This window comes from Ceratotherium simum, chromosome 16 (assembly GCF_057802395.1).
Source record: "Ceratotherium simum simum isolate JZ-2026a chromosome 16, ASM5780239v1, whole genome shotgun sequence".
In the NCBI taxonomy this organism is placed as follows: Eukaryota; Metazoa; Chordata; class Mammalia; order Perissodactyla; family Rhinocerotidae; genus Ceratotherium; species Ceratotherium simum.
In genome coordinates, this window is record NC_141915.1 from 912,969 (window position 1) to 923,393 (window position 10,425).

Genomic DNA, 10,425 nt, shown 5'->3' on the forward strand with positions numbered 1-10,425 from the left:
GTAGTCGGGCTTCACGCCTCTTCCTAGGAGGCGTGTTCACAGAATGGCGCGTTAGCAGGCCCTGAGGGTGGAGTTCCAACCTCTGGACGTCAAACGGTCGCTTATTGGACACACGTCTGCGTGGGCCCAGTTGATGGGTTGTGGTCTCAATCTGGCCCGAAGTGGACAAGGGGTTCCAATTCCTGAAAAAAATAGCTCAAACACCCACTATCATGGTGTCGGGGGAAGAGGGAGAATCTCCCTCTGCCCTTTTCTTTAAGGTTTTTATGGTTGGCCAAATAATCAACAAGACAGGTTAGCAGGAGAAAATAATACCAAGTTTAATAACATGTATACACGGGAGAAACTCAGAAATGAGCAACTCGTCCCTCTGTCTAAGCTGTTTGTTTAAGTATTGTAGCTAAAGGCGAGGAGTGTGTTGGGGGTGGGTAGTGGCCTGGGACTTCAGAGGGCAGGAGACAATTCTTTTTGGGGTCATCTATAGATAATGTGGTCAGGGAGAGACAGAGTTTTTTGATAAAAGAGGCTTGGTGCCTTTGTTATTGTAACCTCTATCTTACATTATCTTTATAGCCATCATGATAGAAGATCTGTTCCAGGAAGGAGCCACCATGTCAAATTCTTTAGGCAGTTAGTGGGGGAGGTCAAATGTCCCTCAGAGAAAACAATCAAGGTAAAGAGATATATTTCAGGGTGGCCAAATCTTGATCTCCCACAATGGTGACCCCAGCACCAGGGGGATGTTACCTATAGGAAGAGTGGGAGTCAGGTAGCATATTGCCTCAACAGCACAGTTAACAAGGGTAAGTTGATCATGCAGGTGTAAGTCCTCGCCTTCCATTCTGATAAGTTTCTAGGTAAGGCCATCCCCCCCTTCTTCCTGGTACAGGGAAGAAGATACATTTACAAATGGAGATTTCCTTTACAAATGTAAATGTCTCTTACACAGGGTAACCAGAACTAAGAATGGGCTTAGCAAGCACCTTCCCAAATACCTGGAGATTTCTATGGTGAAGGCCTGTTCTGGGGGCAGGCCTCCCATCCCAAACTCCCCTGGTCAGTCAGTGGGGGTGGGGGGCCAAAGTGTCCTCCAGGCAGAGACACATTTTGAGGTGGCCAGTTCCGATCCCCAGAGTCACTAGTTGCTCTGTCATCAATGGCTCACTGTTTCCTGGTTTCGTGTTCGTCTGCACAGGTTGCCGGGCAAGCACAGAGGCGTGAGCTGGACACGTCTCCCCAGCAAACACTCTTATTTGCTCAGGGAGGTGGGGAGAACTCACTAAAACCCTCTGCTGATCTGCCTCAAATTCTGAACTTACTGCCCAAAGCTAGCTGCCCCGAGGGCTCTTTTGTTCTCCAAGCGCACCAGCTGGAGAGAAGGAACACCGCCGGCTCCTCAGCGATCTCGGCCAAGCGCCTCGGTGGAGCCCCGGACTCAGAGAGGGGTTCTAGCCCAAGGTGTGGTGGTGGGCAGGGGGGCTGCTGGTGCTGGTGTTGAAGCCCCCACAGGGTGAGCAGGGCAGCGGCTGAGCTGAGACAGGGTCCCCCCAGGAGGCTGAATGACAAGTGAAGCAGGAGGGTCCTGGCAGCCAGGTGCCTCATTGGAGGAGAGAGTTACGAGCATGGAAAGGGCGAAAACCAGGCGAACACTGAGATGCTGGCTGTGAAGGGCAGGTAGCAGAACACGCCACTCCAAGTATGCCGCTTCGGCAGAAGGATTATTTTGAGCTGAAAGCAATTGAGAAGAAGCCAATACAAAAAAGTTCCCGCATTCCCCCTCTTTGCTTAAAAGCAGGACACAGGTTTGTAAAGGTGTCCCCCTCCCCTCTCTACCAGGAAGGACAGAAGTTAATCACCAGAGACAACTCCAGACCCTTATCAGCCCAGAGACGGGGACCAGAGGAACCGACACAACAGACTTCGCTAATCAGCCCTTACCTTCCATTAGTTCCCCCATATACTTACTTTCCACAATTTGGTGCCCTAGAAGTTCAACGTCCCTTTCCTCTGTCTTGTCATTTCTCTGAAAATTTATTGTTCTTTTGTTAAGATGCTATACGAACCCATGGTCTAACCACCTCTTTTTGTTACTTGTCACGGGATGCTCCTCTGAATCCTGGGTGCACATGCTAAGAAGCTCCTGTTTGTTTTTCTTGTGTTAATGTGTCTCTTGTCAGTCTGACTCACAGGGCCCCAGTTGGAAACTTTCCTAGGAGGGTAGAGGGGGAAAAAAGTTAAATTTTTCCTCCCCTACACCTGGAATTGGAGGCCTCCATGTAAACTCATGGCTTTCAATATACACAGGTAGATATAGGAATAAGTATATACGTATATAGCTCTGCCCACAGAGGGCCAGGAGCAGTGCCACCTCAATAGCAAGGAGCACACCCACTGCCCAGATCTTGGCTTCTAATACCATCCTCCTTGAGTACCAGACTCTTGAGAGAAATGGGTTCATCCAGAGCTGGGACAGGAAGGCACAAAAAGATCCTGGACCTCATAACCTAAATAGCGCTCAAAATACGATGGAGATTTGTCAAAAAAATACAGGCACCATCTTGAAAGGGGCTCTCACTGGCCCAAATCAGGGATAATGTAAGCATCAAAATAAACAATCATAACAGATTATAACCCACGGAATAAATAGGAAAGCGTAAGTCCTTGTAGATATAAGTAAATGAAGGAATACATGGAAAGTTTGACCAGCAATGGAATATGCACATCATCTCAAAGTATCTCTCCGCAAAAATACTTACCAATTAAAGAGCCTGCAGACACACACCATCTTCATTAAGTGCTCTCCTGGGTACCACCGCTCCCCCACAAACGCCTCTGCTCTCCCACTCGGGGCCTTTGTTCTGCCACCTGGCGTTCCCTCTTCCTTCCTCCCACGTCCTGAACTCCTACCTATGACTCAGCCTCTGGCTCAAAGGCCACCTCCTCCACACTGCCCTCTCGGATCGGTCCTGCCGGAAGCGACTTCAGAACCCTCTTTCATTCCCTCCTTCAACATTGCCATGCTCCTCCCACAAGGAGGAGCTGCGCGGGAGGAGGACCCTGGGCATACGGCACCAGTGGTCAGGGAGCTCCAGTCCGCCAGAGACGGCCGAGTGTGACCGTCCTGGAGGGGCACCTCTTGTGCTCCCCGGCTGGGCTGGCGCTGGGCCAAAGCAGGGGTGGGGATAATTCAGGCAGAAGGCGTTGCAAGCCTGTGGGCATAAGTCACCCCGTGTCTGGGAAGCCACAGGGGTTGGGCGGGGAGAGGGGGAGGGGGGCTGCTGTGGAGCTTCTGTCAGAGTCGGAGTTCAGTCTCAGGGTGTCTGTGTCACCAAGCAGTTTCCTACTAAGTCAAGCAGTACAGGGTTGCCAGGAAGCGAGTCTGGACCCTGGTCTGCTGTGTGACCTTGGGGAAGCCATCTACACTCTCTGAGCTTCAGCCTCCTTGTCTGTGACAGAGGGGCTGGACTGGACAACGTGTGGATATAAGTTTTCAACTCCTTTGGGTAAATACCAAGGAGCACCATTGCTGCATTGCATGCTAAGAGTATGTTTAGTTTTGTAAGAAACCTCCACACTGTCTTCCCAAGTGGCTGTGCCATTCTGCACCCCCACCAGCAGTGCACGAGGGTTCCTGTTGCTCCGCATCCTCGCCAGTACTTGGGGTTGTCAGTGTTCTGGGTTTTGGCCATTCTAATCGGTGTTGTTTTAATTTGCATTTACCTGAAGACTTATGATGTGGAGCATCTCTTCATACGCTTATTTGCTTCTGCATATCTTCTTTGGTGAGGTGTCTAAGGTCTTTGGCCCATTTTTTAACCAGTTTGTTTTCTTATTGTTGAGTTTTAAGAGTCCTTGTCTACTTTGGATAACAGTCTGCTATGGTCTGAATGTTTGTGTCCCCCTAAAATTCATATGTTGAAATCCTAACCTTCAGAGGTGGTGGTGTTAGGAGGCGGGACCTTTGGGGGGTGCTCAGGTCACGAGGGTGGATCCTCACGAATGAGATTAGTGTCCTTATAAAAGAGGCCCAGAGAGCTCCCTAGCCCCTTCCACCACCTGAGGACACAGTGGGGAGTCAGTGACCTGGAAGAGGGCCCTCATCTGACCACGCTGGCACTCTGATCTCAGGCTTCCAGCCTCCAGAACTGTGAGCAATAAATTTCTGCTGTTTATAAGTCACCTAGTCTGTGGTATTTCATTATAGCAGCCCAAATGGACAGAGAGAAAGACCTTTATCAGATGTGTTTTTTGCAAATATTTTCTCCCAGTTTCTGCCTGGTCTTCTTATTCTCTTGACAACGTTTTTCCAAAAGAGTGGAAGTTTTAAATTTTGCTGAAGTCCAGCTTATCAATTATTTCTTTCGTGGCTGTGCCTTTGGTGTTGTATCTAAGAAGTCATTGCCATACCCAAGGGCATCTAGGTTTTCTCCTGTTATCTTTCAGGAGTTTTATAGTTTTTTGTTTTACATTTAGGTCTGCGATCCATCCTGAGTTAATTTTTGTGAAACGTGTACGGTCTGTGTCTAGATTCACTGTTTTGCGTGTACATGTCCAGTTGTTCCAGCACCATTTGTGAAGAGACTGTCTTTGTTCCATTGTATTGCCTGTGCTCCTATGTCAAAGATCAGCCAACTACAGTCACGTGTCACTTAACAACACGGATACATTCTGAGGAATGCGTCATTGGGCGACTTCGTTGTTGTTCAAACATCAGGAGTGTGTACTTACACACACCTAGATGGTGTAGCCTCCTACACACCCAGGCTCTATGGTACTAATCATGTGGAACCACTGTCGTATGTGTGGTCCATCATTGACTGAAACGTCATGCGGTCCATGACTGTATATTTATGTGGGTCTATTTCTGGGCTCTCTGTTCTGCTGATTATTATTTTAAGCCACCAAGTTTTGGGGTAACTTGTTACACAGCAGTAGATAATAGTGAGACTAACTGTTCACTCTACTCACACCCTCACACCTCCTTCCTGAGAGCACCTCCCAAGTCAGCTCCTGCCCCCAAGCCCTCGTTTCAGCTCTGCTCTCAGGGGAAACCCAAACCAAGCCGGGCTGGATGGTGAGAACTTGGGGACCACCTAATGCCCGTCACATCCAATACAGCAGTGAACACGGCGGAACTGGAAGCACATCCATCAGCTTGGAGAGGTCCCCAAAGCCTAACGTGAAATGGAAAGAAGCAAGCTGCACAAAGACAAATCCAGTGGGAAGCTCTTGATACCGTGTTTACAAGCATACCAAGCGAGATGGGGCAGCGTTTACGGACACACACACACACACACACGGGAGCAAAGCACCAGAGCACTAGTGATGATAACAAGACGCCGGCGGCAGAGGGGGCCCTGCCGGGCACAGAGGGGCACAGAGGGGCCACCACTGTGTTTAATTTCTCTACGAAAATTTGAAGCAAATACGAAGATAGAGCTTGCTGGTGAGTACACAGGTGTTTATCACATTATTTTCTTTTCTTGGCTGCAGGTTTGTTGTATTTAATAATAAAAAAAGATGAGCGACCAACACACAAGGGGTCTGGGGTTCTGACAGCACCTCAGGCTCTGGTTCTGGGCAGAGAGAGACCTGACCTCATTCCTGCCCTGTGTTCAGACCACGAGACCTCACGTACCTTAAAATGTCCCGTGTCCCTTCAGCCAGAGGGAATGGGTTTCTGCCACGAACCCCCTTGCTAAGCTCAGAGCAGTAGCCAGGAGGGCCCGGGGGCTTTGAGTCTCTCCCCAGCAATGCTCCTAAGGTCTCTGACCAAGAAACAGGAGCGGGGACAGGAGGCTTAACCACACGTGCAGGATCACCGCAGAGTTCACGGCCCCTCCCGCTGGCACTCGCTATTCTCGCGGCCGCCGAGGCCATTCGTTGCAAGAGCGCGCCTAAGTAGGCCACAGTGATTGTCCCCCTTTCAGGGTAATAATGATAATAAGAAGAAGAATCGTGCGGCCACAGGTCGGTGTTAGCGCTCTGCTGTTCTCCGAACTGCTTGGACATTTGTCAGGCAACCAACTCCGGTTGGTATGAGGCCTTCAGGGAGGCGGGGGGTGGGGGGCGTTCCACTTACTCATTTTCCAGAAGGAGCAGAGGTTCAGAGAGGACAAGTGAACCCCCTACCCTGCCCCAAGTCACACTGGACTTCTGTGGGGGAGACAGGGAGGGAACCCAGTGCGCCTCAGATGGAGGTCTCCCTTGCCCCCCTCCCTCTCACACCCCACTCAGTGGAGTGTGAGGTGGGCTTTAGATAGGGGACGAGGTCTGCTCAGCCACTGCGTGGACTGATACTGTTCCTCTCTGCTCAGGCTCTGGTATCAGCACCACCTATCTACCCCCTTCCTTCAGGCAATGTCTCCTTTGTCACTCCATGTGGTTCTGGGGAGGCTGCTAGGTGCAGTTCACAGCCTCTCCTGCTGCAGAGGTGAGCAGCCATCAAAATAGGAACATAGGACACATTTTCCAAAAAGCACATTACAGATTTCTTTTATAAAAAAATTTATAACTTTTATACAAAAGTTATAAATCTAGGCTGCAATTAGAAGCAGAAAAAAATCTGAGTGTCACAGTAGACCACAAGATAAATTCAAGCCAGCAAGATACTGCTGCCTTTAAGAAAAACAAGCAAGCAGGGCGCAAGTTGGGAACATAATGTTTGGGGACAGACAAAGCTATTCTTTTTTTTTTTGGTGAGGAAGATCAGCCCTGAGCTGACACCTGTTGCCAATCCTCCTCTTTTTGCTGAGGAAGATTGGCCCTGGGCTCACATCCGTGCCCATCTTCCTCCACTTTATATGTGGGATGCCGCCACAGCGTGGCTTGATGAGCAGTGCATAGGTCCATGCCCAGGGTCCAAACCTGTGAACCCCGGGCCGCCAAAGTGGAGCACACGAACCTAACCACTAGGCCACCAGGCCGGCCCCAAAGCTATTCTTACTACCTGCTCCACAGCTTCAGGAGGGGAGGGCTCATCATGAAGAACAATGAGAATGCCGGAGCATCTGCGGCGGGGAGCTGGAGGAACGGCGAAGAGGTCAAAGGCTTGTGCCCAGGAGCAGAGAGAACCAGAGCGTCAGCCACCCTCAGGGACTCGCACAACCCTGAGAGCGCCGCCTCTGTCCACCCAGGTCCGGCCCTGGCGTCCCTCACCTCTAGCACACTCCCCTTAGATTAGAATCAGACCTGCGGATGTCTGCCCACCTGCCCTGGGGGGCTGATCCAGTGTCTTATCTCCCATTATTTACGTTTTTTTTGGATGGGAAAATGGAGACCCAGAAAGATACACAAGCTTGCCCCCAGGTCACACAACTGGCTAGGGGACTCCTTGGCACTTGACCCCAGGCAGTCTGATGCTGGAGCCTGCGTCCCTCACCATTGCTCTATCCTGCCCTCCTGACTCACCCTTTCTGCTCTGCCCACCAGTCTCCAGGTCCTCAGTCTGGGGGCTCTAGATCACAGGGTTGACAGCAGCTGACTGGTCTCCCTGCTCGCTCCCCTGCCCCTGTCCCCACAGCCTGCTCTCACTCCAGGAGCCAGAGGGGTCCTGGCAAGAGTGGGGTCATCCCTCCTCTGCACAAAGCCCTCCCGGGGCTCCATCCTCTCTCTGTGAGGCCAGAGTCCTTGCACTGGCTGTAAGGGCCGAGGCACCCTGGCCCCCGTTTTCCCTCTGGCCTGTTGCCTGCCTGTTCTCCTTGCTCGCTTCGCCACAGCCACAGCACTCACGGTCCTGCCTCAGGGCTTTTGCATTGGCTGTTCCCTCATCTGTGATGCTTTTCCATCAGACATCCACAGAGCTTGCCCCCTTGCCTCCTTCAGCCTTTGTTTCAACGTCACCTCAGCGAGCTTTCCCTGACTGCCTTGCTGGGGAGAGATGCAGGAACATCCTCTAGGGCAGGAAGAGAGGCAGCCAGCATAGGGACCGCCATCGCGAGCTGTGTGCTCATCCTCCCACCACGTGTGCACAGTCTGGGCATCCCTCGAGGACCCTTGGCCCCTTGAAAGTCACCCGGAAGGAGCTCCTCACCCCTCACAGGAGACTGTGAACTCCACAGCACCCAGAGATGGGAACAAAGCATTTCTTTACCTTTCCAGTGAAATCAGGCCTGGAGGGGCTTCCAGGCCCCTTCGCCCTCCAGTTTTCCTTGCCTCCCTGTCTCCTGACTCAGCCTTGGGTTTCTCCACCCTCCACAGGACCCAGAGTCCCTAAGCTCCTCACTCCAGCCTGTCGCCAGGAGAGGGCTTTGTGAAGCTTGCAATTTCCAGAGTGTGGTGTCCACGAGGCAGATGAACCGTGTTGCTGAACCTCCTGGCTTGGTTCATGCACGTGATTACGCTCGTGGAATCTGTCTCTTTGCCAGATTTAACCACAGACACCCCCCGCCCAGGAGTGAGGGGAAGGAAAGTCAGGCCCATGTGTGCACCTGTGAGCTCGAGGGGGCGAATGTCTGCAGGTGGGAGGGAAGATCACAAACGAGTGCGGGAGGACGGAGGGCTGCCATCGCGCCAGGGGAGGCAGCGAGGGGCACATCGCCCGTGCCGGGCATGCCCAGGGCTGGGGGCTGCCTTTAGCCCACAAGATGCCCTTGTGTGAAGTAGAAAATGTGCCCCCTGAAGGTGGATGAAGTGCCCCCTGAAGGTCCCAAGGGTGGAGGGCTGGGATGGCAGAGTGTGGGCTGGATTTCAACCACCACTGCTCCTTGGCAGGATGCCCTTGGGCAGGGCACAACCTGCATAGCTGTACATGGCAGCCCTCGGGGAGGCGGGGCTCATGGAGAAGCATAGACTGAGATCAGCTCTGGTGTGAATGTGGCAGATGGGGGACCTGGAGGCAGGAAGAGGCTGGGGAGCATCTTGGAAAGGGCTGGAGAGGCGGGGGCTGGTTCATGGCGGTGGTCGCATGTGCCTGGCAAGGCCACAGATCAGCACCCCAGCACCTGGGCAGGGTCCACACACTCACGCCCAGGGGGCCGCCATGGCTCTGGGAGCCTCGGGTCCGCACGCCGAGCTGGGACTGGACACAGCGGAGGAGACCAAAGACAGGAGAGTGCCCTGCCCTCTCCTGACAGAGGAAATATGCAGCACACGGAACAGGCTTGGGAACCATCGTGGGCCCCAACAAACGTGGGGTACCCTGTGACCCAGAAATCCCGCTCCTGGGCGTCTCTCCAAAAGATCTGAGAATAAGCATCAGACAAAACCTTGCACACGAATGTTCACAGCAGCATTACTCACAATCGCCAAAAGATGGAAACAACCCAAGTGTCCATCAACAGATGCACAGATAAGCCAAATGGGGTAAATCCGTACAATGGACTCCTTCAGCCACAGAAAAACAACGGGGACCGACACACGCTACCAAGGGACGAACCTTGAAGACGGTACACTGAGTGAAAGAAGCCGGGCACAGAAGAACGAACACTGCCCGATTCTGCTCACAGGCAACGTCAGAGGAGGGCAATCCAGAACCAGGCAGAGGCGGTGGTTGCCCAACATGTGAATGTACTAAATGCCACTGAATTATACACTTTAAAATAGTTAATTTTATGTGGTGAGAATTTTACCTCAATTAAAAAAAATGATCCAGAAAGCAAATGCCTGGTGACTACAGCAGTCTCCAGAGCTAGTTACAGACCAGGGCAGGGGTGATGTCCAAACTATTTACCGCTGGCCTCATGGGAGCACTGGCCGAGCCAGTCCTCCCCTGGCAGCTTGTGGGGAGGCCTAGGGGTCCTAGAGGAAGGGCTGTGAGGCTCGGGTCGGGGCTCGGGGGATGAATGTCTAAGTATGAACATATTCCAGTCTTTTCTGCCTGCTGAGCGTCAGCCCTTGATAAGGCTACGTGTGCCAGTCAAGGCGGGCTCCGGAGGGACTCTGGGGGGGAGCGAGGCTGAGGGGCAGCGGGTTCTGCAGGTCAGAACAGCAAGCAAGGTGCAGTAGACAGACGGTGAGCTGTGGGTCCAGCCAGGCCCGGGAGCAAGTCTCAGTCTTCCCCCTGCTTGCCGAGTGGACCAGTCCTACAGGCTTCCTGAACTTCCATTTCCTCGGCAGCCAAAGGGAGCCAATGCTTCCCATCCGGCAGGAGGGTGACGTCAGAAAACCCATGAAGAGCCTGGGCCCCAGGGCAGGTGTCTGGCTGGTCTGCCTGCCTTTGATTATTTATCAGAAGCAGCCAGAAGGCGCCCAGAATAGCAACAGCCATCCAAACAGAGTTTTTAAAAATATGTCTGGGAAAAATCAACTTCCCTGTGTCCACACTCAGCCTCAGGTGTATTCCCGGGGAAACGAAGGGGTCTGGAGTGTGTTTGCCGCCGGCCGGTCACCCTGCGGCGCTGAGCGGCTGGCGAGTGCCTCCCGCACACCCCCATCAGTCCGCCAGCCGCAGACGCACTTCCTGCCCTCGCTCTCTGCTCCCAGGGC

General features: G+C 52.7%; 1 long non-coding RNA gene across 2 annotated transcripts; it reads right to left on the reverse strand.

Moving 5' to 3' along the window:
* Positions 1 to 295: 295 nt before the first annotated feature.
* Positions 296 to 3,010, reverse strand: LOC147914855 (uncharacterized). 2 transcript variants are annotated; one of them, XR_015554607.1, is made up of 3 exons: positions 2,757 to 2,974; positions 1,966 to 2,209; positions 296 to 1,728 (listed from the first exon to the last, which is right to left on the reverse strand). It is a non-coding gene; the product is annotated as an uncharacterized LOC147914855 (long non-coding RNA). The 2 variants fall into 2 exon arrangements; XR_015554606.1 differs by having other exon boundaries at positions 296 to 2,209; positions 2,757 to 3,010.
* Positions 3,011 to 10,425: the final 7,415 nt, after the last annotated feature.